We start from the raw sequence: 25212 nt of genomic DNA, 5'->3' as shown, positions 1-25212 counted from the left end.
ACCAGAATGATGTTTTACAAAGTTAAAGATTAGACCGAAGCGAAGAAATCATTGCAATGAACCCTGTTGAAAGCGAAAATGTATAGTTGAAAGGCAGGATGCATTGATAGAATGAAAAATGTTTAGCCTATGTTCATCCCTCAGCAAGATACCTGTCAGACATGGTGATAGCACACAGCACCCTTTTTAAATATAAAGCCCTGGAGAGCGGTATAGCTTTGTAAGGCTCGTATTAAGAAGGTGGGTCTCCGTCAAAAGAACTGACGTAACTGTAATGAAATAAAAGGTGCCAGATCTCGTCCCATGACCAACAAACACCAAAGAAATAGCAGTGAAGGAAAGTTATAGTAAATCCAGCAGGCCCATCATCAATCATTTATATGTTAGTTGCGAACTCTAATATAACGGACGTTTCCATTTTTTTGCCTGGAGCTGGGAGAGAAATAGACTTATGTGATTACCTTCCTCAGTCAATTCTCTAAAGACTGTCTTTTCAAACTCATTTAAGGGTACGACTGTCGGAGGAAAGAAGGACCGGATGTGGGAGCACGGGGCCTGACTACAGATCGTGGAACATCTGCGACATTGGCCAAGGCGAGACCGCGACAGAAAGGAGTTGCAGGACGAGGCACTGTTTCCGTCAAAGTGAGAGGAAAGGGCTGACCTGATGCCCCTGCTCAATGTTCAACGTGTGCCGGAAAGTCCCCGCTCTCTGAATTCGGTCATGAGCCTGCCTACCTGAAATTTTCGCCCCCCTGATCTGTTCCCGATTTGTTCCAGCTCCATCCCCTCCCCCCTTTTTCTCCGACCTACCCTATGGACTACACACTCTTCTTCCATTTGAACCTTTTTTTGACAATCAACTCAAAGGACACAGGGCGAAAAGGACCTTTTTGACCAGAAACACAAGGAAAAGGTCGTGCCCTGCAACGCGGGACCTAGAATAGAGCTGGACCCGTAGCTCCACCGCCGGTGCTCCACAGCGCCAACAAAAGACAACAAAGAATGCTGAGAACTCATTAACCTCGAACATTGACGCCCTCAATTATCGTTTTTACTACGTCTCATTTCTCTCCCAGCCACCATTGTATTAATTATGCTCCAACCAAACATGAACAGAACTCACATATGTAATGACCTATCAATTTACCTTCCGAACAACCATAAGTAGTTATGAAATGTACTCAATGCTCTCACTACAGAATCATTTTTTGTCTGTTATTGCATTACTATGACTTTCCTGCAAACGAGTTTTTATCGATAGACCCGCCTCCTAAGATGAAAGATTTTAAAATGTAATGTTTATAACTCCTTCACCTGGGTACCTACTCCATTTCCTATGACCACCACAGTCGACATGAATTGGAAATAGGCCAGCAAGATGTCTTGGATATGTTAAAGGGAGGAGTGTGGAAAATTAGTATGGTCTGGTAAACATTATCTGCGCCATCTTGCCTTTTTCCCCTGATGCCACACTTTTTGTCGTGCGCACCCGCCATTTTAGGTGCCTCGATCAGAACAACCCTTTTGCATGCCACTGGCCCCCAGCATAGCCCTCCTCCCTCACAAAGCCCGCACTCTGGCAACCCCCGCTCGCACATGCCTTGGGTCATAAACCCCTCTTCAGCGCAGCTCTGCCTCAGAACCCCATCCTGTTCCCAGCGCGACACCTCCCTTCCTTCCTTTCATGGTCCCAGGCCCTCTTTGATACAAATCCCCTTTTCCTGTGTGCCCGTTTGTCTTCCTCGTTCCCAGGCCGACACCTAGCTCTGCCGATACTGTTCCTTGCCCCTCCCCGTACAGTAGAAAGCTTCCCTCATCAAAGGACCCCCGAGTTGATCAAAGCCCTCACCCTATGAGATCCGACCAAACCCCCACATTCCATGAATCGGCGGAATATCCAGCTGCGCGGTAGTCATCACCTGTTGTGACCGGGGTGAGGACTTCAACTGTAAATGTGTGTGGGAACGGGCCTGAGGGGGAGATTCGGAGGATATCCTTCCGTACATCAAAGCATTGCCAAGAATGTGTTGTATGTAATAAAGCAATAAAGCTGTGTATAAGAGGCCAGGCCTCAGAGATGCGGTTAGAGCACCTCAGAACGATACCTGCTGTTTGAACTGATGTGTTCTCCTCCGGAGAGAATAAACCTTGTTTCCTGCCTTCCCGTCTCCAGCGCCTGCCTCTTCATTGATTAATAATTCGTGGGTTAAAGAGGCGATACCGCCGGGCAAATATCGATTGTCCCTTGACCTTAGATCTAACAATAGCCCAATGACAGAATGTCCCAGAGTGTTCTAAAGAACAACTAGAACGCTAACAGTCTTACTTATGACGAAAGTATGGCACACCTGAAGTCATCTTGATTGGAATAAAGTGGTAACACTTAATGAATTTAATTTGAAAAGGAACAAAATGAGGGGTTTATTTTGCCATAGAAATGTTATTACCTACTGGCGATAGCCAGTAGGTTTATATAGTTAGGATTGTTTTCCATAGGGAAATTGCAACATTCTATTGGGAATAACTTTGGCACCGGTTGAGGAATCTTCCTGAACTTTTCCTTAACTTTGCCTCGCGGCGCTCCGCTCCTTCCCTGAAAGTTTGGGGGGGATTCGTCAAGCGGGGGCCGAGATAAAAGGGGGTCCCAAAACGTGTTTTCCCCATGTTAATTTCCATAGGGCGGTTGGACTCACTTTTAGCCCGAACGGCTGAATGGTTTTCCACCAAACTTGGCAAAATTGCAGGGACTGGTAGCCCGATGTGCCTTTGCTATGTCTTAAGATATGTGCTCCAGTGGTTTTTACGAAAATTAACTTTGAAAAAATATATATTGGGCTACATTGGGCTATATATATGTTAGAGCCCACTGTAGCCCAATGTAGCCCAATGTAGCCCAAAGATGGCCACCAGAGACAAACAAAACCAAATGTAGCCCAAATATCAGCCAGATGTAGCCCAACTATAGCCCAATGGCAGAATGTCCCAGAGAGTTCTAAAGAACAACTAGAGCGCTAACAGTCGTACTTATGACAAAAGTATGGCACACCTGAAGTCATCTTGATTGGAATAAAGTGTTAACACTTAAAACATTTAATTTGCAAAGCAACAAAATGAGGGGGTTCTTTTTGCCATAGAAATTATGATTAGTGCTGAAGAAAGAAAAATTAGGGCACATTTTGAGTGACTTCTCAAATCCTCTTATATTTCATTAAAAAAATTCTGATATGCAGACTCCCAAGATGGCCACCAGAGACAAAAGAGCCCAAATGTAGCCCAAATAACAGCCAGATGTAGCCCAACTATAGCCCAATGACAGAATGTCCCAGAGTGTTCTAAAGAACAACTAGAACGCTAACAGTCTTACTTATGACAAAAGTATGGCACACCTGAAGTCATCTTGATTGGAATAAAGTGGTAACACTTAATGCATTTAATTTGAAAAGGAACAAAATGAGGGGTTTCATTTTGAAATAGAAATGTTATTACCTTCTGGCGATAGCCAGTAGGTATATATAGTTAGGATTGTTTTCCATAGGGAAATCGCAACATTCTTTTGGGAATAACTTTGACGCCGGTTGAGGAATCTTCCTGAAATTTTCCTTAACTTTGCCTCGGGGCGCTCCGCTCTTTCCCTAAAAGTTTGGGGGGGATTCGTCAAGCGGGGGCCGAGATAAAAAGGGGGTCCCAAAACGTGTTTTCCCCATGTTAATTTCCATAGGGCGGTTGGACTCACTTTTAGCCCGAACGGCTGAATGGTTTTCCACCAAACTTGGCAAAATTGTAGGGACTGGTAGCCCGATGTGCCTTTGCTATGTCTCAATATATGAGCTCCAGTGGTTTTTACGAAAATTAACTTTGAAAAAATATATATTGGGCTACATTGGGCTATATATATGTTAGAGCCCAAATGTAGCCCAATGTAGCCCACTGTAGCCCAATGTAGCCCAATGTAGCCCAAATATGGCCACCAGAGACAAAAAAAACAAATGTAGCCCAAATATCAGCCTGATGTAGCCCAACTATAGCCCTATGCTGGATGTCCCAGAGTGTGCGAAAGAACAACTAGAGCGCTAACAGTCTTTACTTATGACAAAAGTATGGCACACCTGAAGTCATCTTGATTGGAATAAAGTGTTAACACTTAAAACATTTAATTTGCAATGGAACAAAATGAGGGGGTTCATTTTGTCATAGAAATTATGATTAGTGCTGAAGAAAGAAAAAATAGGGCACATTTTCAGTGACTTCTCAAATCCTCTTATATTTCCTAAAAAAAATTCTGATATGCAGTCTCCCAAGATGGCCACCACAGACAAAAGAGCCCAAATGTAGCCCAAATAACAGCCAGATGTAGCCCAACTATAGCCCAATGACAGAATGTCCCAGAGTGTTCTAAAGAACAACTAGAACGCTAACAGTCTTACTTATGACGAAAGTATGGCACACCTGAAGTCATCTTGATTGGAATAAAGTGGTAACACTTAATGAATTTAATTTGAAAAGGAACAAAATGAGGGGTTTATTTTGCCATAGAAATGTTATTACCTACTGGCGATAGCCAGTAGGTTTATATAGTTAGGATTGTTTTCCATAGGGAAATTGCAACATTCTATTGGGAATAACTTTGGCGCCGGTTGAGGAATCTTCCTGAACTTTTCCTTAACTTTGCCTCGCGGCGCTCCGCTCCTTCCCTGAAAGTTTGGGGGGGATTCGTCAAGCGGGGGCCGAGATAAAAGGGGGGTCCCAAAACGTGTTTTCCCCATGTTAATTTCCATAGGGCGGTTGGACTCACTTTTAGCCCGAACGGCTGAATGGTTTTCCACCAAACTTGGCAAAATTGCAGGGACTGGTAGCCCGATGTGCCTTTGCTATGTCTCAAGATATGTGCTCCAGTGGTTTTTACGAAAATTAACTTTGAAAAAATATATATTGGGCTACATTGGGCTATATATATGTTAGAGCCCACTGTAGCCCAATGTAGCCCAATGTAGCCCAAAGAGGGCCACCAGAGACAAACAAAACCAAATGTAGCCCAAATATCAGCCAGATGTAGCCCAACTATAGCCCAATGACAGAATGTCCCAGAGTGTTCTAAAGAACAACTAGAGCGCTAACAGTCTTACTTATGACAAAAGTATGGCACACCTGAAGTCATCTTGATTGGAATAAAGTGTTAACACTTAAAACATTTAATTTGCAAAGGAACAAAATGAGGGGGTTCATTTTGCCATAGAAATTATGATTAGTGCTGAAGAAAGAAAAATTAGGGCACATTTTGAGTGACTTCTCAAATCCTCTTATATTTCATTAAAAAAATTCTGATATGCAGACTCCCAAGATGGCCACCAGAGACAAAAGAGCCCAAATGTAGCCCAAATAACAGCCAGATGTAGCCCAACTATAGCCCAATGACAGAATGTCCCAGAGTGTTCTAAAGAACAACTAGAACGCTAACAGTCTTACTTATGACGAAAGTATGGCACACCTGAAGTCATCTTGATTAAAATAAAGTGGTAACACTTAATACATTTAATTTGAAAAGGAACAAAATGAGGGGTTTCATTTTGCCATAGAAATGTTATTACCTACTGGCGATAGCCAGTAGGTATATATAGTTAGGATTGTTTTCCATAGGGAAATCGCAACATTCTTTTGGGAATATCTTTGGCGCCGGTTGTGGAATCTTCCTGAAATTTTCCTTAACTTTGCATCGCGGCGCTCCGCTCCTTTCCTGAAAGTTTGGGGGGGATTTGTCAAGCGGGGGCCGAGATAAAAGGGGGTCCCAAAATGTGTTTTCCCCATGTTAATTTCCATAGGGCGGTTGGACTCACTTTTAGCCCGAACGGCTGAATGGTTTTCCACCAAACTTGGCAAAATTGTAGGGACTGGTAGCCGGATGTGCCTTTGCTATGTCTCAAGATATGTGCTCTGGTGGTTTTTACGAAAATTAACTTTGAAAAAATATATATTGGGCTACATTGGGCTATATATATGTTAGAGCCCAAATGTAGCCCAATGTAGCCCAATGTAGCCCAAAGATGGCCACCAGAGACAAAAAAAAACAAATGTAGCCCAAATATCAGCCAGATGTAGCCCAACTATAGCCCAATGACAGAATGTCCCAGAGTGTTCTAAAGAACAACTAGAGAGCTAACAGTCTTACTTATGACAAAAGTATGGCACACCTGAAGTCATCTTGATTGGAATAAAGTGGTAACACTTAAAACATTTATTTGCAAAGGAACAAAATGAGGGGGCTCATTTTGCCATACAAATTATGATTAGTGATGAAGAAAGAAAAATTAGGGCACATTTTGAGTGACTTCTCAAATCCTCTTATATTTCATTAAAAAAATTCTGATATGCAGTCTCCCAAGATGGCCACCAGAGACAAAAGAGCCCAAATGTAGCCAAAATATCAGCCAGATGTAGCCCAACTATAGCCCAATGACAGAATGTCCCAGAGTGTTCTAAAGAACAACTAGAACGCTAACAGTCTTACTTATGACAAAAGTATGGCACACCTGAAGTCATCTTGATTAAAATAAAGTGGTAACACTTAATACATTTAATTTGAAAAGGAACAAAATGAGGGGTTTCATTTTGCCATAGAAATTTTATTACCTACCGGCGATATCCAGTAGGTATATATAGTTAGGATTGTTTTCCATAGAGAAATCGCAACATTCTATTGGGAATAACTTTGGCGCCGGTTGAGGAATCTTCCTGAAATTTTCCTTAACTTTGCCTCGCGGCACTCCGCTCCTTCCCCGAAAGTTTGGGGGGGATTCGTCAAGCGGGGGCCGAGATAAAAGGAGGGTCCCAAAACGTGTTTCCCCATGTTAACTTCCATAGGGCGGTTGGACTCACTTTTAGCCCGAACGGCTGAATGGTTTTCCACCAAACTTGGCAAAATTGTAGGGACTGGTAGCCCGATGTGCCTTTGCCATGTATCAAGATATGTGCTCCAGTGGTTTTTACGAAAATTAACTTTGAAAAAATATATATTGGGCTACATTGGGCTATATATATGTTAGAGCCCAAATGTAGCCCAATGTAGCCCACTGTAGCCCAATGTAGTCCAATGTAGCCCAAAGGTGGCCACCAGAGACAAAAAAAAACAAATGTAGCCCAAATATCAGCCAGATGTAGCCCAACTATAGCCCAATGACAGAATGTCCCAGAGTGTTCTAAAGAACAACTAGAGCGCTAACAATCTTACTTATTACAAAAGTATGGCACACCTGAAGTCATCTTGATTGGAATAAAGTGTTAACACTTAAAACATTTAATTTGCAAAGGAAGAAAATGAGGGGGTTCATTTTGCCATAGAAATTATGATTAGTGCTAAAGAAAGAAAAATTAGGGCACATTTTGAGTGACTTCTCAAATCCTCTTATATTTCATTAAAAAAATTCTGATATGCAGTCTCCCAAGATGGCCACCAGAGACAAAAGAGCCCAACTGTAACCCAAATAACAGCCAGATGTAGCCCAACTATAGCCCAATGACAGAATGTCCCAGAGTGTTCTAAAGAACAAATAGAACGCTAACAGTCTTACTTATGACAAAAGTATGGCACACCTGAAGTCATCTTGATTGGAATAAAGTGGTAACACTTAATGCATTTAATTTGAAAAGGAAAAAAATGAGGGGTTTCATTTTGCCATAGAAATGTTATTACCTTCTGGCGATAGCCAGTAGGTATATATAGTTAGGATTGTTTTCCATAGGGAAATCGCAACATTCTATTGGGAATAACTTTGGTGCCGGATGAGGAATCTTCCTGAAATTTTCCTTAACTTTGCCTCGCGGCGCTCCGCTCCTTCCCTCAAAGTTTGGGGGGGATTCGTCAAGCGGGGGCCGAGATAAAAGGGGGGTCCCAAAACGTGTTTTCCACATGTTAATTTCCATAGGGCGGTTGGACTCACTTTTAGCCCGAACGGTTGAATGGTTTTCCACCAAACTTGGCAAAATTGTAGGGACTGGTAGCCCGATGTGCCTTTGCTATGTCTCAAGATATGTGCTCCAGTGGTTTTTACGAAAATTAACTTTGAAAAAATATAAATTGGCCTACATTGGGCTATATATATGTTAGAGCCCAAATGTAGCCCAATGTAGCCCAATGTAGCCCAAAGATGGCCACCAGAGACAAAAAAAAACAAATGTAGCCCAAATATGAGCCAGATGTAGCCCAACTATAGCCCAATGACAGAATGTCCCAGAGTGTTCTAAAGAACAACCAGAGCGCTAACAGTCTTACTTATGACAAAAGTATGGCACACCTGAAGTCATCTTGATTGGAATAAAGTGTTAACGCTTAAAACATTTGATTTGCAAAGGAACAAAATGAGGGGGTTCATTTTGCCATAGAAATTATGATTAGAACTGAAGAAAGAAAAATTAGGGCACATTTTGAGTGACTTCTCAAATCCTCGTATATTTCATTAAAAAAATTCTGATATGCAGTCTCCCAAGATGGCCACCAGAGACAAAAGAGCCCAAATGTAGCCCAAATATCAGCCAGATGTAGCCCAACTATAGCCCAAAGTCAGAATGTCCCAGAGTGTTCTAAAGAACAACTAGAACGCTAACAGTCTTACTTATGACAAAAGTATGGCACACCTGAAGTCATCTTGAATAAAATAAAGTGGTAACACTTAATACATTTAATTTGAAAAGGAACAAAATGAGGGGTTTCATTTTGCCATAGAAATTTTATTACCTACTGGCGATAGCCAGTAGGTATATATAGTTAGGATTGTTTTCCATAGGGAAATCTCAACATTCTATTGGGAATAACTTTGGCGTCGGTTGAGGAATCTTCCTGAAATTTTCCTTAACTTTGCCTCGCGGCGCTCCGCTCTTGCCCTGAAAGTTTGGGGGGGATTCGTCAAGCGGGGGCCGAGATAAAAAGGGGGTCCCAAAACGTGTTTTCCCCATGTTAATTTCCATAGGGCGGTTGGACTCACTTTTAGCCCGAACGGCTGAATGGTTTTCCACCAAACTTGGCAAAATTGTAGGGACTGGTAGCCCGATGTGCCTTTGCTATGTCTCAATATATGTGCTCCAGTGGTTTTTACGAAAATTAACTTTGAAAAAATATATATTGGGCTACATTGGGCTATATATATGTTAGAGCCCAAATGTAGCCCAATGTGGCCCACTGTAGCCCAATGTAGCCCAATGTAGCCCAAATATGGCCACCAGAGACAAAAAAAACAAATGTAGCCCAAATGTCAGCCAGATGTAGCCCAACTATAGCCCAATGACAGAATGTCCCAGAGTGTTCTAAAGAACAACTAGAGCGCTAACAGTCTTACTTATGACAAAAGTATGGCACACCTGAAGTCATCTTGATTGGAATAAAGTGGTAACACTTAAAACATTTAATTTGCAAAGGAACAAAATGAGGGGGTTCATTTTGCCATACAAATTATGATTAGTGATGAAGAAAGAAAAATTAGGGCACATTTTGAGTGACTTCTCAAATCCTCTTATATTTCATTAAAAAAATTCTGATATGCAGTCTCCCAAGATGGCCACCAGAGACAAAAGAGCCCAAATGTAGCCAAAATATCAGCCAGATGTAGCCCAACTATAGCCCAATGACAGAATGTCCCAGAGTGTTCTAAAGAACAACTAGAACGCTAACAGTCTTACTTATGACAAAAGTATGGCACACCTGAAGTCATCTTGATTAAAATAAAGTGGTAACACTTAATACATTTAATTTGAAAAGGAACAAAATGAGGGGTTTCATTTTGCCATAGAAATTTTATTACCTACCGGCGATATCCAGTAGGTATATATAGTTAGGATTGTTTTCCATAGAGAAATCGCAACATTCTATTGGGAATAACTTTGGCGCCGGTTGAGGAATCTTCCTGAAATTTTCCTTAACTTTGCCTCGCGGCACTCCGCTCCTTCCCCGAAAGTTTGGGGGGGATTCGTCAAGCGGGGGCCGAGATAAAAGGAGGGTCCCAAAACGTGTTTCCCCATGTTAACTTCCATAGGGCGGTTGGACTCACTTTTAGCCCGAACGGCTGAATGGTTTTCCACCAAACTTGGCAAAATTGTAGGGACTGGTAGCCCGATGTGCCTTTGCCATGTATCAAGATATGTGCTCCAGTGGTTTTTACGAAAATTAACTTTGAAAAAATATATATTGGGCTACATTGGGCTATATATATGTTAGAGCCCAAATGTAGCCCAATGTAGCCCACTGTAGCCCAATGTAGTCCAATGTAGCCCAAAGATGGCCACCAGAGACAAAAAAAAACAAATGTAGCCCAAATATCAGCCAGATGTAGCCCAACTATAGCCCAATGACAGAATGTCCCAGAGTGTTCTAAAGAACAACTAGAGCGCTAACAATCTTACTTATGACAAAAGTATGGCACACCTGAAGTCATCTTGATTGGAATAAAGTGTTAACACTTAAAACATTTAATTTGCAAAGGAAGAAAATGAGGGGGTTCATTTTGCCATAGAAATTATGATTAGTGCTAAAGAAAGAAAAATTAGGGCACATTTTGAGTGACTTCTCAAATCCTCTTATATTTCATTAAAAAAATTCTGATATGCAGTCTCCCAAGACGGCCACCAGAGACAAAAGAGCCCAACTGTAGCCCAAATAACAGCCAGATGTAGCCCAACTATAGCCCAATGACAGAATGTCCCAGAGTGTTCTAAAGAACAACTAGAACGCTAACAGTCTTACTTATGAAAAAAGTATGGCACACCTGAAGTCATCTTGATTGGAATAAAGTGGTAACACTTAATGCATTTAATTTGAAAAGGAACAAAATGAGGGGTTTCATTTTGCCATAGAAATGTTATTACCTTCTGGCGATAGCCAGTAGGTATATATAGTTAGGATTGTTTTCCATAGGGAAATCGCAACATTCTATTGGGAATAACTTTGGTGCCGGATGAGGAATCTTCCTGAAATTTTCCTTAACTTTGCCTCGCGGCGCTCCGCTCCTTCCCTCAAAGTTTGGGGGGGATTCGTCAAGCGGGGGCCGAGATAAAAGGGGGGTCCCAAAACATGTTTTCCACATGTTAATTTCCATAGGGCGGTTGGACTCACTTTTAGCCCGAACGGTTGAATGGTTTTCCACCAAACTTGGCATAATTGTAGGGACTGGTAGCCCGATGTGCCTTTGCTATGTCTCAAGATATGTGCTCCAGTGGTTTTTACGAAAATTAACTTTGAAAAAATATAAATTGGCCTACATTGGGCTATATATATGTTAGAGCCCAAATGTAGCCCAATGTAGCCCAATGTAGCCCAAAGATGGCCACCAGAGACAAAAAAAAACAAATGTAGCCCAAATATGAGCCAGATGTAGCCCAACTATAGCCCAATGACAGAATGTCCCAGAGTGTTCTAAAGAACAACCAGAGCGCTAACAGTCTTACTTATGACAAAAGTATGGCACACCTGAAGTCATCTTGATTGGAATAAAGTGTTAACGCTTAAAACATTTGATTTGCAAAGGAACTAAATGAGGGGGTTCATTTTGCCATAGAAATTATGATTAGAACTGAAGAAAGAAAAATTAGGGCACATTTTGAGTGACTTCTCAAATCCTCGTATATTTCATTAAAAAAATTCTGATATGCAGTCTCCCAAGATGCCCACCAGAGACAAAAGAGCCCAAATGTAGCCCAAATATCAGCCAGATGTAGCCCAACTATAGCCCAAAGTCAGAATGTCCCAGAGTGTTCTAAAGAACAACTAGAACGCTAACAGTCTTACTTATGACAAAAGTATGGCACACCTGAAGTCATCTTGAATAAAATAAAGTGGTAACACTTAATACATTTAATTTGAAAAGGAACAAAATGAGGGGTTTCATTTTGCCATAGAAATTTTATTACCTACTGGCGATAGCCAGTAGGTATATATAGTTAGGATTGTTTTCCATAGGGAAATCTCAACATTCTATTGGGAATAACTTTGGCGTCGGTTGAGGAATCTTCCTGAAATTTTCCTTAACTTTGCCTCGCGGCGCTCCGCTCTTGCCCTGAAAGTTTGGGGGGGATTCGTCAAGCGGGGGCCGAGATAAAAAGGGGGTCCCAAAACATGTTTTCCCCATGTTAATTTCCATAGGGCGGTTGGACTCACTTTTAGCCCGAACGGCTGAATGGTTTTCCACCAAACTTGGCAAAATTGTAGGGACTGGTAGCCCGATGTGCCTTTGCTATGTCTCAATATATGTGCTCCAGTGGTTTTTACGAAAATTAACTTTGAAAAAATATATATTGGGCTACATTGGGCTATATATATGTTAGAGCCCAAATGTAGCCCAATGTGGCCCACTGTAGCCCAATGTAGCCCAATGTAGCCCAAATATGGCCACCAGAGACAAAAAAAACAAATGTAGCCCAAATATCAGCCAGATGTAGCCCAACTATAGCCCAATGACAGAATGTCCCAGAGTGTGCTAAAGAACAACTAGAGCGCTAACAGTCTTTACTTATGACAAAAGTATGGCACACCTGAAGTCATCTTGATTGGAATAAAGTGTTAACACTTAAAACATTTAATTTGCAAAGGAACAAAATGAGGGGGTTCATTTTGTCATAGAAATTATGATTAGTGCTGAAGAAAGAAAAATTAGGGCACATTTTGAGTGACTTCTCAAATCCTCTTATATTTCCTAAAAAAAATTCTGATATGCAGTCTCCCAAGATGGCCACCAGAGACAAAAGAGCCCAAATGTAGCCCAAATGACAGCCAGATGTAGCCCAACTATAGCCCAATGACAGAATGTCCCAGAGTGTTCTAAAGAACAACTAGAACGCTAACAGTCTTACTTATGACGAAAGTATGGCACACCTGAAGTCATCTTGATTGGAATAAAGTGGTAACACTTAATGAATTTAATTTGAAAAGGAACAAAATGAGGGGTTTATTTTGCCATAGAAATGTTATTACCTACTGGCGATTGCCAGTAGGTTTATATAGTTAGGATTGTTTTCCATAGGGAAATTGCAACATTCTATTGGGAATAACTTTGGCGCCGGTTGAGGAATCTTCCTGAACTTTTCCTTAACTTTGCCTCGCGGCGCTCCGCTCATTCCATGAAAGTTTGGGGGGGATTTGTCAAGCGGGGGCCGAGATAAAAGGGGGTCCCAAAATGTGTTTTCCCCATGTTAATTTCCATAGGGCGGTTGGACTCACTTTTAGCCCGAACGGCTGAATGGTTTTCCACCAAACTTGGCAAAATTGTAGGGACTGGTAGCCGGATGTGCCTTTGCTATGTCTCAAGATATGTGCTCTGGTGGTTTTTACGAAAATTAACTTTGAAAAAATATATATTGGGCTACATTGGGCTATATATATGTTAGAGCCCAAATGTAGCCCAATGTAGCCCAATGTAGCCCAAAGATGGCCACCAGAGACAAAAAAAAACAAATGTAGCCCAAATATCAGCCAGATGTAGCCCAACTATAGCCCAATGACAGAATGTCCCAGAGTGTTCTAAAGAACAACTAGAGAGCTAACAGTCTTACTTATGACAAAAGTATGGCACACCTGAAGTCATCTTGATTGGAATAAAGTGGTAACACTTAAAACATTTAATTTGCAAAGGAACAAAATGAGGGGGCTCATTTTGCCATACAAATTATGATTAGTGATGAAGAAAGAAAAATTAGGGCACATTTTGAGTGACTTCTCAAATCCTCTTATATTTCATTAAAAAAATTCTGATATGCAGTCTCCCAAGATGGCCACCAGAGACAAAAGAGCCCAAATGTAGCCAAAATATCAGCCAGATGTAGCCCAACTATAGCCCAATGACAGAATGTCCCAGAGTGTTCTAAAGAACAACTAGAACGCTAACAGTCTTACTTATGACAAAAGTATGGCACACCTGAAGTCGTCTTGATTAAAATAAAGTGGTAACACTTAATACATTTAATTTGAAAAGGAACAAAATGAGGGGTTTCATTTTGCCATAGAAATTTTATTACCTACCGGCGATATCCAGTAGGTATATATAGTTAGGATTGTTTTCCATAGAGAAATCGCAACATTCTATTGGGAATAACTTTGGCGCCGGTTGAGGAATCTTCCTGAAATTTTCCTTAACTTTGCCTCGCGGCACTCCGCTCCTTCCCCGAAAGTTTGGGGGGGATTCGTCAAGCGGGGGCCGAGATAAAAGGAGGGTCCCAAAACGTGTTTCCCCATGTTAACTTCCATAGGGCGGTTGGACTCACTTTTAGCCCGAACGGCTGAATGGTTTTCCACCAAACTTGGCAAAATTGTAGGGACTGGTAGCCCGATGTGCCTTTGCCATGTATCAAGATATGTGCTCCAGTGGTTTTTACGAAAATTAACTTTGAAAAAATATATATTGGGCTACATTGGGCTATATATATGTTAGAGCCCAAATGTAGCCCAATGTAGCCCACTGTAGCCCAATGTAGTCCAATGTAGCCCAAAGGTGGCCACCAGAGACAAAAAAAAACAAATGTAGCCCAAATATCAGCCAGATGTAGCCCAACTATAGCCCAATGACAGAATGTCCCAGAGTGTTCTAAAGAACAACTAGAGCGCTAACAATCTTACTTATGACAAAAGTATGGCACACCTGAAGTCATCTTGATTGGAATAAAGTGTTAACACTTAAAACATTTAATTTGCAAAGGAAGAAAATGAGGGGGTTCATTTTGCCATAGAAATTATGATTAGTGCTAAAGAAAGAAAAATTAGGGCACATTTTGAGTGACTTCTCAAATCCTCTTATATTTCATTAAAAAAATTCTGATATGCAGTCTCCCAAGATGGCCACCAGAGACAAAAGAGCCCAACTGTAGCCCAAATAACAGCCAGATGTAGCCCAACTATAGCCCAATGACAGAATGTCCCAGAGTGTTCTAAAGAACAAATAGAACGCTAACAGTCTTACTTATGACAAAAGTATGGCACACCTGAAGTCATCTTGATTGGAATAAAGTGGTAACACTTAATGCATTTAATTTGAAAAGGAAAAAAATGAGGGGTTTCATTTTGCCATAGAAATGTTATTACCTTCTGGCGATAGCCAGTAGGTATATATAGTTAGGATTGTTTTCCATAGGGAAATCGCAACATTCTATTGGGAATAACTTTGGTGCCGGATGAGGAATCTTCCTGAAATTTTCCTTAACTTTGCCTCGCAGCGCTCCGCTCCTTCCCTCAAAGTTTGGGGGGGATTCGTCAAGCGGGGGCCGAGATAAAAGGGGGGTCCCAAAACGTGTTTTCCACATGTTAATTTCCATAGGGCGGTTGGACTCACTTTTAGCCCGAACGGTTGAATGGTTTTCCACCAAACTTGGCAAAATTGTAGGGACTGGTAGCCCGATGTGCCTTTGCTATGTCTCAAGATATGTGCTCCAGTGGTTTTTACGAAAATTAACTTTGAAAAAATATAAATTGGCCTACATTGGGCTATATATATGTTAGAGCCCAAATGTAGCCCAATGTAGCCCAATGTAGCCCAAAGATGGCCACCAGAGACAAAAAAAAACAAATGTAGCCCAAATATGAGCCAGATGTAGCCCAACTATAGCCCAATGACAGAATGTCCCAGAGTGTTCTAAAGAACAACCAGAGCGCTAACAGTCTTACTTATGACAAAAGTATGGCACACCTGAAGTCATCTTGATTGGAATAAAGTGTTAACGCTTAAAACATTTGATTTGCAAAGGAACAAAATGAGGGGGTTCATTTTGCCATAGAAATTATGATTAGAACTGAAGAAAGAAAAATTAGGGCACATTTTGAGTGACTTCTCAAATCCTCGTATATTTCATTAAAAAAATTCTGATATGCAGTCTCCCAAGATGGCCACCAGAGACAAAAGAGCCCAAATGTAGCCCAAATATCAGCCAGATGTAGCCCAACTATAGCCCAAAGTCAGAATGTCCCAGAGTGTTCTAAAGAACAACTAGAACGCTAACAGTCTTACTTATGACAAAAGTATGGCACACCTGAAGTCATCTTGAATAAAATAAAGTGGTAACACTTAATACATTTAATTTGAAAAGGAACAAAATGAGGGGTTTCATTTTGCCATAGAAATTTTATTACCTACTGGCGATAGCCAGTAGGTATATATAGTTAGGATTGTTTTCCATAGGGAAATCTCAACATTCTATTGGGAATAACTTTGGCGTCGGTTGAGGAATCTTCCTGAAATTTTCCTTAACTTTGCCTCGCGGCGCTCCGCTCTTGCCCTGAAAGTTTGGGGGGGATTCGTCAAGCGGGGGCCGAGATAAAAAGGGGGTCCCAAAACGTGTTTTCCCCATGTTAATTTCCATAGGGCGGTTGGACTCACTTTTAGCCCGAACGGCTGAATGGTTTTCCACCAAACTTGGCAAAATTGTAGGGACTGGTAGCCCGATGTGCCTTTGCTATGTCTCAATATATGTGCTCCAGTGGTTTTTACGAAAATTAACTTTGAAAAAATATATATTGGGCTACATTGGGCTATATATATGTTAGAGCCCAAATGTAGCCCAATGTGGCCCACTGTAGCCCAATGTAGCCCAATGTAGCCCAAATATGGCCACCAGAGACAAAAAAAACAAATGTAGCCCAAATGTCAGCCAGATGTAGCCCAACTATAGCCCAATGACAGAATGTCCCAGAGTGTTCTAAAGAACAACTAGAGCGCTAACAGTCTTACTTATGACAAAAGTATGGCACACCTGAAGTCATCTTGATTGGAATAAAGTGGTAACACTTAAAACATTTAATTTGCAAAGGAACAAAATGAGGGGGTTCATTTTGCCATACAAATTATGATTAGTGATGAAGAAAGAAAAATTAGGGCACATTTTGAGTGACTTCTCAAATCCTCTTATATTTCATTAAAAAAATTCTGATATGCAGTCTCCCAAGATGGCCACCAGAGACAAAAGAGCCCAAATGTAGCCAAAATATCAGCCAGATGTAGCCCAACTATAGCCCAATGACAGAATGTCCCAGAGTGTTCTAAAGAACAACTAGAACGCTAACAGTCTTACTTATGACAAAAGTATGGCACACCTGAAGTCATCTTGATTAAAATAAAGTGGTAACACTTAATACATTTAATTTGAAAAGGAACAAAATGAGGGGTTTCATTTTGCCATAGAAATTTTATTACCTACCGGCGATATCCAGTAGGTATATATAGTTAGGATTGTTTTCCATAGAGAAATCGCAACATTCTATTGGGAATAACTTTGGCGCCGGTTGAGGAATCTTCCTGAAATTTTCCTTAACTTTGCCTCGCGGCACTCCGCTCCTTCCCCGAAAGTTTGGGGGGGATTCGTCAAGCGGGGGCCGAGATAAAAGGAGGGTCCCAAAACGTGTTTCCCCATGTTAACTTCCATAGGGCGGTTGGACTCACTTTTAGCCCGAACGGCTGAATGGTTTTCCACCAAACTTGGCAAAATTGTAGGGACTGGTAGCCCGATGTGCCTTTGCCATGTATCAAGATATGTGCTCCAGTGGTTTTTACGAAAATTAACTTTGAAAAAATATATATTGGGCTACATTGGGCTATATATATGTTAGAGCCCAAATGTAGCCCAATGTAGCCCACTGTAGCCCAATGTAGTCCAATGTAGCCCAAAGATGGCCACCAGAGACAAAAAAAAACAAATGTAGCCCAAATATCAGCCAGATGTAGCCCAACTATAGCCCAATGACAGAATGTCCCAGAGTGTTCTAAAGAACAACTAGAGCGCTAACAATCTTACTTATGACAAAAGTATGGCACACCTGAAGTCATCTTGATTGGAATAAAGTGTTAACACTTAAAACATTTAATTTGCAAAGGAAGAAAATGAGGGGGTTCATTTTGCCATAGAAATTATGATTAGTGCTAAAGAAAGAAAAATTAGGGCACATTTTGAGTGACTTCTCAAATCCTCTTATATTTCATAAAAAAAATTCTGATATGCAGTCTCCCAAGACGGCCACCAGAGACAAAAGAGCCCAACTGTAGCCCAAATAACAGCCAGATGTAGCCCAACTATAGCCCAATGACAGAATGTCCCAGAGTGTTCTAAAGAACAACTAGAACGCTAACAGTCTTACTTATGAAAAAAGTATGGCACACCTGAAGTCATCTTGATTGGAATAAAGTGGTAACACTTAATGCATTTAATTTGAAAAGGAACAAAATGAGGGGTTTCATTTTGCCATAGAAATGTTATTACCTTCTGGCGATAGCCAGTAGGTATATATAGTTAGGATTGTTTTCCATAGGGAAATCGCAACATTCTATTGGGAATAACTTTGGTGCCGGATGAGGAATCTTCCTGAAATTTTCCTTAACTTTGCCTCGCGGCGCTCCGCTCCTTCCCTCAAAGTTTGGGGGGGATTCGTCAAGCGGGGGCCGAGATAAAAGGGGGGTCCCAAAACATGTTTTCCACATGTTAATTTCCATAGGGCGGTTGGACTCACTTTTAGCCCGAACGGTTGAATGGTTTTCCACCAAACTTGGCATAATTGTAGGGACTGGTAGCCCGATGTGCCTTTGCTATGTCTCAAGATATGTGCTCCAGTGGTTTTTACGAAAATTAACTTTGAAAAAATATAAATTGGCCTACATTGGGCTATATATATGTTAGAGCCCAAATGTAGCCCAATGTAGCACAATGTAGCCCAAAGATGGCCACCAGAGACAAAAAAAAACAAATGTAGCCCAAATATGAGCCAGATGTAGCCCAACTATCGCCCAATGACAGAATGTCCCAGAGTGTTCTAAAGAACAACCAGAGCGCTAACAGTCTTACTTATGACAAAAGTATGGCACACCTGAAGTCATCTTGATTGGAATAAAGTGTTAACGCTTAAAACATTTGATTTGCAAAGGAACAAAATGAGGGGGTTCATTTTGCCATAGAAATTATGATTAGAACTGAAGAAAGAAAAATTAGGGCACATTTTGAGTGACTTCTCAAATCCTCGTATATTTCATTAAAAAAAATTCTGATATGCAGTCTCCCAAGATGCCCACCAGAGACAAAAGAGCCCAAATGTAGCCCAAATATCAGCCAGATGTAGCCCAACTATAGCCCAAAGTCAGAATGTCCCAGAGTGTTCTAAAGAACAACTAGAACGCTAACAGTCTTACTTATGACAAAAGTATGGCACACCTGAAGTCATCTTGAATAAAATAAAGTGGTAACACTTAATACATTTAATTTGAAAAGGAACAATCTGAGGGGTTTCATTTTGCCATAGAAATTTTATTACCTACTGGCGATAGCCAGTAGGTATATATAGTTAGGATTGTTTTCCATAGGGAAATCTCAACATTCTATTGGGAATAACTTTGGCGTCGGTTGAGGAATCTTCCTGAAATTTTCCTTAACTTTGCCTCGCGGCGCTCCGCTCTTGCCCTGAAAGTTTGGGGGGGATTCGTCAAGCGGGGGCCGAGATAAAAAGGGGGTCCCAAAACGTGTTTTCCCCATGTTAATTTCCATAGGGCGGTTGGACTCACTTTTAGCCCGAACGGCTGAATGGTTTTCCACCAAACTTGGCAAAATTGTAGGGACTGGTAGCCCGATGTGCCTTTGCTATGTCTCAATATATGTGCTCCAGTGGTTTTTACGAAAATTAACTTTGAAAAAATATATATTGGGCTACATTGGGCTATATATATGTTAGAGCCCAAATGTAGCCCAATGTGGCCCACTGTAGCCCAATGTAGCCCAATGTAGCCCAAATATGGCCACCAGAGACAAAAAAAACAAATGTAGCCCAAATATCAGCCAGATGTAGCCCAACTATAGCCCAATGACAGAATGTCCCAGAGTGTGCTAAAGAACAACTAGAGCGCTAACAGTCTTTACTTATGACAAAAGTATGGCACACCTGAAGTCATCTTGATTGGAATAAAGTGTTAACACTTAAAACATTTAATTTGCAAAGGAACAAAATGAGGGGGTTCATTTTGTCATAGAAATTATGATTAGTGCTGAAGAAAGAAAAATTAGGGCACATTTTGAGTGACTTCTCAAATCCTCTTATATTTCCTAAAAAAAATTCTGATATGCAGTCTCCCAAGATGGCCACCAGAGACAAAAGAGCCCAAATGTAGCCCAAATAACAGCCAGATGTAGCCCAACTATAGCCCAATGACAGAATGTCCCAGAGTGTTCTAAAGAACAACTAGAACGCTAACAGTCTTACTTATGACGAAAGTATGGCACACCTGAAGTCATCTTGATTGGAATAAAGTGGTAACACTTAATGAATTTAATTTGAAAAGGAACAAAATGAGGGGTTTATTTTGCCATAGAAATGTTATTACCTACTGGCGATTGCCAGTAGGTTTATATAGTTAGGATTGTTTTCCATAGGGAAATTGCAACATTCTATTGGGAATAACTTTGGCGCCGGTTGAGGAATCTTCCTGAACTTTTCCTTAACTTTGCCTCGCGGCGCTCCGCTCATTCCATGAAAGTTTGGGGGGGATCCGTCAAGCGGGGGCCGAGATAAAAGGGGGTCCCAAAACGTGTTTTCCCCATGTTAATTTCCATAGGGCGGTTGGACTCACTTTTAGCCCGAACGGCTGAATGGTTTTCCACCAAACGTGGCAAAATTGCAGGGACTGGTAGCCCGATGTGCCTTTGCTATGTCTCAAGATATGTGCTCCAGTGGTTTTTACGAAAATTAACTTTGAAAAAATATATATTGGGCTACATTGGCCTATATATATGTTAGAGCCCACTGTAGCCCAATGTAGCCCAATGTAGCCCAAAGATGGCCACCAGAGACAAACAAAACCAAATGTAGCCCAAATATCAGCCAGATGTAGCCCAACTATAGCCCAATGACAGAATGTCCCAGAGTGTTCTAAAGAACAACTAGAGCGCTAACAGTCTTACTTTTGACAAAAGTATGGCACACCTGAAGTCATCTTGATTGGAATAAAGTGTTAACACTTAAAATATTTAATTTGCAAAGGAACAAAATGAGGGGGTTCATTTTGCCATAGAAATTATGATTAGTGCTGAAGAAAGAAAAATTAGGGCACATTTTGAGTGACTTCTCAAATCCTCTTATATTTCATTAAAAAAATTCTGATATGCAGACTCCCAAGATGGCCACCAGAGACAAAAGAGCCCAAATGTAGCCCAAATAACAGCCAGATGTAGCCCTACTATAGCCCAATAACAGAATGTCCCAGAGTGTTCTAAAGAACAACTAGAACGCTAACAGTCTTACTTATGACGAAAGTATGGCACACCTGAAGTCATCTTGATTAAAATAAAGTGGTAACACTTAATACATTTAATTTGAAAAGGAACAAAATGAGGGGTTTCATTTTGCCATAGAAATTGTATTACCTACTGGCGATAGCCAGTAGGTATAGATAGTTAGGATTGTTTTCCATAAGGAAATCGCAACATTCTATTGGGAATAACTTTGGCGCCGGTTGAGGAATCTTCCTGAAATTTTCCTTAACTTTGCCTCGCGGCGCTCTGCTCCTTCCCTGAAAGTTTGGGGGGGATTCGTCAAGCAGGGGCCGAGTTAAAGGGGGGTCCCAAAACGTGTTTTCCCATGTTAATTTCCATTGGGCGGTTGGACTCACTTTTAGCCCGAACGGCTGAATGGTTTTCCACCAAACTTGGCAACATTGTAGGGACTGGTAGCCCGATGTGCCTTTGCTATGTCTCAAGATATGTGCTCCAGTGGTTTTTACGAAAATGAACTTTGAAAAAATATATATTGGGCTACATTGGGCTATATATATGTTAGAGCCCAAATGTAGCCCAATGTAGCCCACTGTAGCCCAATGTAGCCCAAAGATGGCCACCAGAGACAAAAAAAACAAATGTAGCCCAAATATCAGCCAGATGTAGCCCAACTATAGCCCAATGACAGAATGTCCCAGAGTGTTCTAAAGAACAACTAGAGCGCTAACAGTCTTACTTATGACAAAAGTATGGCACACCTGAAGTCATCTTGATTGGAATAAAGTGTTAACACTTAAAACATTTAATTTGCAAAGGAACAAAATGAGGGGGTTCATTTTGCCATACAAATTATGATTAGTGCTGAAGAAAGAAAAATTAGGGCACATTTTGAGTGACTTCTCAAATCCTCTTATATTTCATTAAAAAAATTCTGATATGCAGTCTCCCAAGATGGCCACCAGAGACAAAAGAGCCCAAATGTAGCCCAAATAAAAGCCAGATGTAGCCCAACTATAGCCCAATGACAGAATGTCCCAGAGTGTTCTAAAGAACAACTAGAACGCTAACAGTCTTACTTACGACAAAAGTATGGCACACCTGAAGTCATCTTGATTGGAATAAAGTGGTAACACTTAATGCATTTAATTTGAAAAGGAACAAAATGAGGGGTTTCATTTTGCCATAGAAATGTTATTACCTACTGGCGATAGCCAGTAGGTATATATAGTTAGGATTGTTTTCCATAGGGAAATCGCAACAATCTATTGGGAATAACTTTGGCGCCGGTTGAGGAATCTTCCTGAAATTTTCCTTAACTTTGCCTGGCGGTGCTCCGCTCCTTCCCTGAAAGTTTGGGGGGGGATTCGTCAAGCGGGGGCCGAGATAAAAGGGGGGTCCCAAAACGTGTTTTCCCCATGTTAATTTCCATAGGGCGGTTGGACTCACTTTTAGCCCGAACGGCTGAATGGTTTTCCACCAAACTTGGCAAAATAGTAGGGACTGGTAGCCCGATGTGCCTTTGCTATGTCTCAAGATATGTGCTCCAGTGGTTTTTACGAAAATGAACTTTGAAAAAATATATATTGGGCTACATTGGGCTATATATATGTTAGAGCCCAAATGTAGCCCAATGTAGCCCAATGTAGTCCAATGTAGCCCAAAGATGGCCACCAGAGACAAAAAAAAACAAATGTAGCCCAAATATCAGCCAGATGTAGCCCAACTATAGCCCAATGACAGAATGTCCCAGAGTGTTCTAAAGAACAACTAGAGCGCTAACAGTCTTACTTATGACAAAAGTATGGCACACCTGAAGTCATCTTGATTGGAATAAAGTGTTAACACTTAAAACATTTCATTTGCAAAGGAACAAAATGAGGGGTTTCATTTTGCCATAGAAATTTTATATACATATATATTCACTGAAAAAACCATAGGTTACACACCAGTTATAGTTAGGAATTAGCATTTAAAAAACCTTTGAAATTCACTGAAAAAAACATAGGTTTCAGGCCTTATATAGTTAGGAATTAGCATTTAAAAAAAACTTTGAAATTCACTCAAAAAACTATAAGTTTTAGTGATGTTATAGTTAGCTGGACATTTTACTCATACAAAACCAATGAAATTGCTCCTATATAGTTAGTTGTACTAACTATATTTCGCGCACCCGCAATCCACTGCTGATGATGTCACATATTAGTAACCCTGGGCGTAGTTCGCGGAGCCGCACTCCGCGGAGCTACGCGAAGACGCACTTGCACTCCGCGACCTACGCGTAGCTCCGCGGACATGCGTAGTTGCTTGCTAGACCCGTTCGCGCGCCGTTTTTCGTCTTCGGGAGCGCGGTGCGCGTGTTCGGGGCGCAGCCTGCATGCTCGGGATGGCTAGCGCGCTAAGTTACCCAAGAGGTTTGTCCCGCCCGCGTGCGTTCCCTTATTTCCTGTTCCGGGTCACAAGTAACGTGTTCGGGTTGTGCAAGACATGTTCGGGAACTCATCTTCTCGTTCGCACTACAAAAGTGCGTGATCGCGCTAAATATCGCGCGAACCTACATGGTGGCACACGCGACCGGGAAAAAGCGAACGCTGAACCAAGGTAAGCCATTGCCGCGCACGCGATAATGTTATTCAGCGCGCGAGAACTACGCTACGCACCGGATCGCGGAGTAATCGACAGCTACGCGTTCTCCGCGGAACGCGGAGTTGCCGAAACTCCGCAAGCTCCGCGAACGGAGCGTAGTTCTTCGCCCAGGGTTACATATTAGATCATTCATGACATGGTCAGTGACATCACTGATGACATCTCAAATGACATCACTGATGACATCACTGATGACATCTTCCATGTGACAATCACATACACCTTTTCATACACTATTACAATTTTTCATCACTGTTTGTAAAATACAGAGTATCATATTTAAATCCATTTTCACAGCAATACAAGTATCTAAAAATCCACTCAGTGATTCATAGATGTATACACACATCTAATCACTTACCTATGGATTCACTCATACATGCTGTCAATGAACAATAGAACACTATCAAAAATACTTATACATCTATATCGAAATTAAACAACAGCACACATCCTATTCACATATGAAGTCATCCTACTCACTTATGCAAACAATGGATCATACTTACATATTTACTTAGCAAAACACTTATACAAACACCACTTCTTCTATTCATTTAGATAGTAAGTCATACTTAGTGAATTATAAAATCATTATTACAAGTATACAGTTATCCATACAGTCACTCACACAATCATTGTGTCTTATGTATACTTATTTATATACAACAACTGACACATACACTGCCTTTTATTTTTCTAGTTTGTTGGACCTGTACCTTTGAGAAATATATTTGCTCATCACCACACCCATAAAGAGATTCCCTCACCCAAACTGTTAGAACATCTAGTTTTAACTTCATATATCTACTGAATCAACTATTCACACATCTTTGGACAGTCACACACCCCCCACCAAACTACACACTTTCACACTCCCATACAAATACTCAGTTAACTAATCAATAACTAATATAGACTTTCACATAGCTAGTAACCAACTGTAGAATCAGTTTACACAACAACTGACAAAGTGATACAGATATTCACACAGTTTAGTCACTATCCACTATATTTAGTGAGACATTATAAATTGGTCAAGTAAACAGTCAATTGCACTGCTACTAAATCCTCCATCCAAATATTTATTTATATATATCCACTCATTCTTCAATGTAAATTGCTATATATAATGCATATTTAAATAACAAAGCAAACCACATTCACTGGATGATGTCATCAGTAATGTCATCAGTGATGTCATTTGAGATGTCATCAGTGATGTCACTGACCATGTCATGAATGATCTAATATGTGACATCATCAGCAGTGGATTGCGGGTGCGCGAAATATAGTTAGTACAACTAACTATATAGGAGCAATTTCATTTGTTTTGTATGAGTAAAATGTCCAGCTAACTATAACACC

The sequence above is a fragment of the Lissotriton helveticus genome, chromosome 11, assembly GCF_964261635.1.
Source record: "Lissotriton helveticus chromosome 11, aLisHel1.1, whole genome shotgun sequence".
NCBI classification, from domain to species: domain Eukaryota; kingdom Metazoa; phylum Chordata; class Amphibia; order Caudata; family Salamandridae; genus Lissotriton; species Lissotriton helveticus.
Note: the sequence above shows the minus strand (reverse complement) of the source record.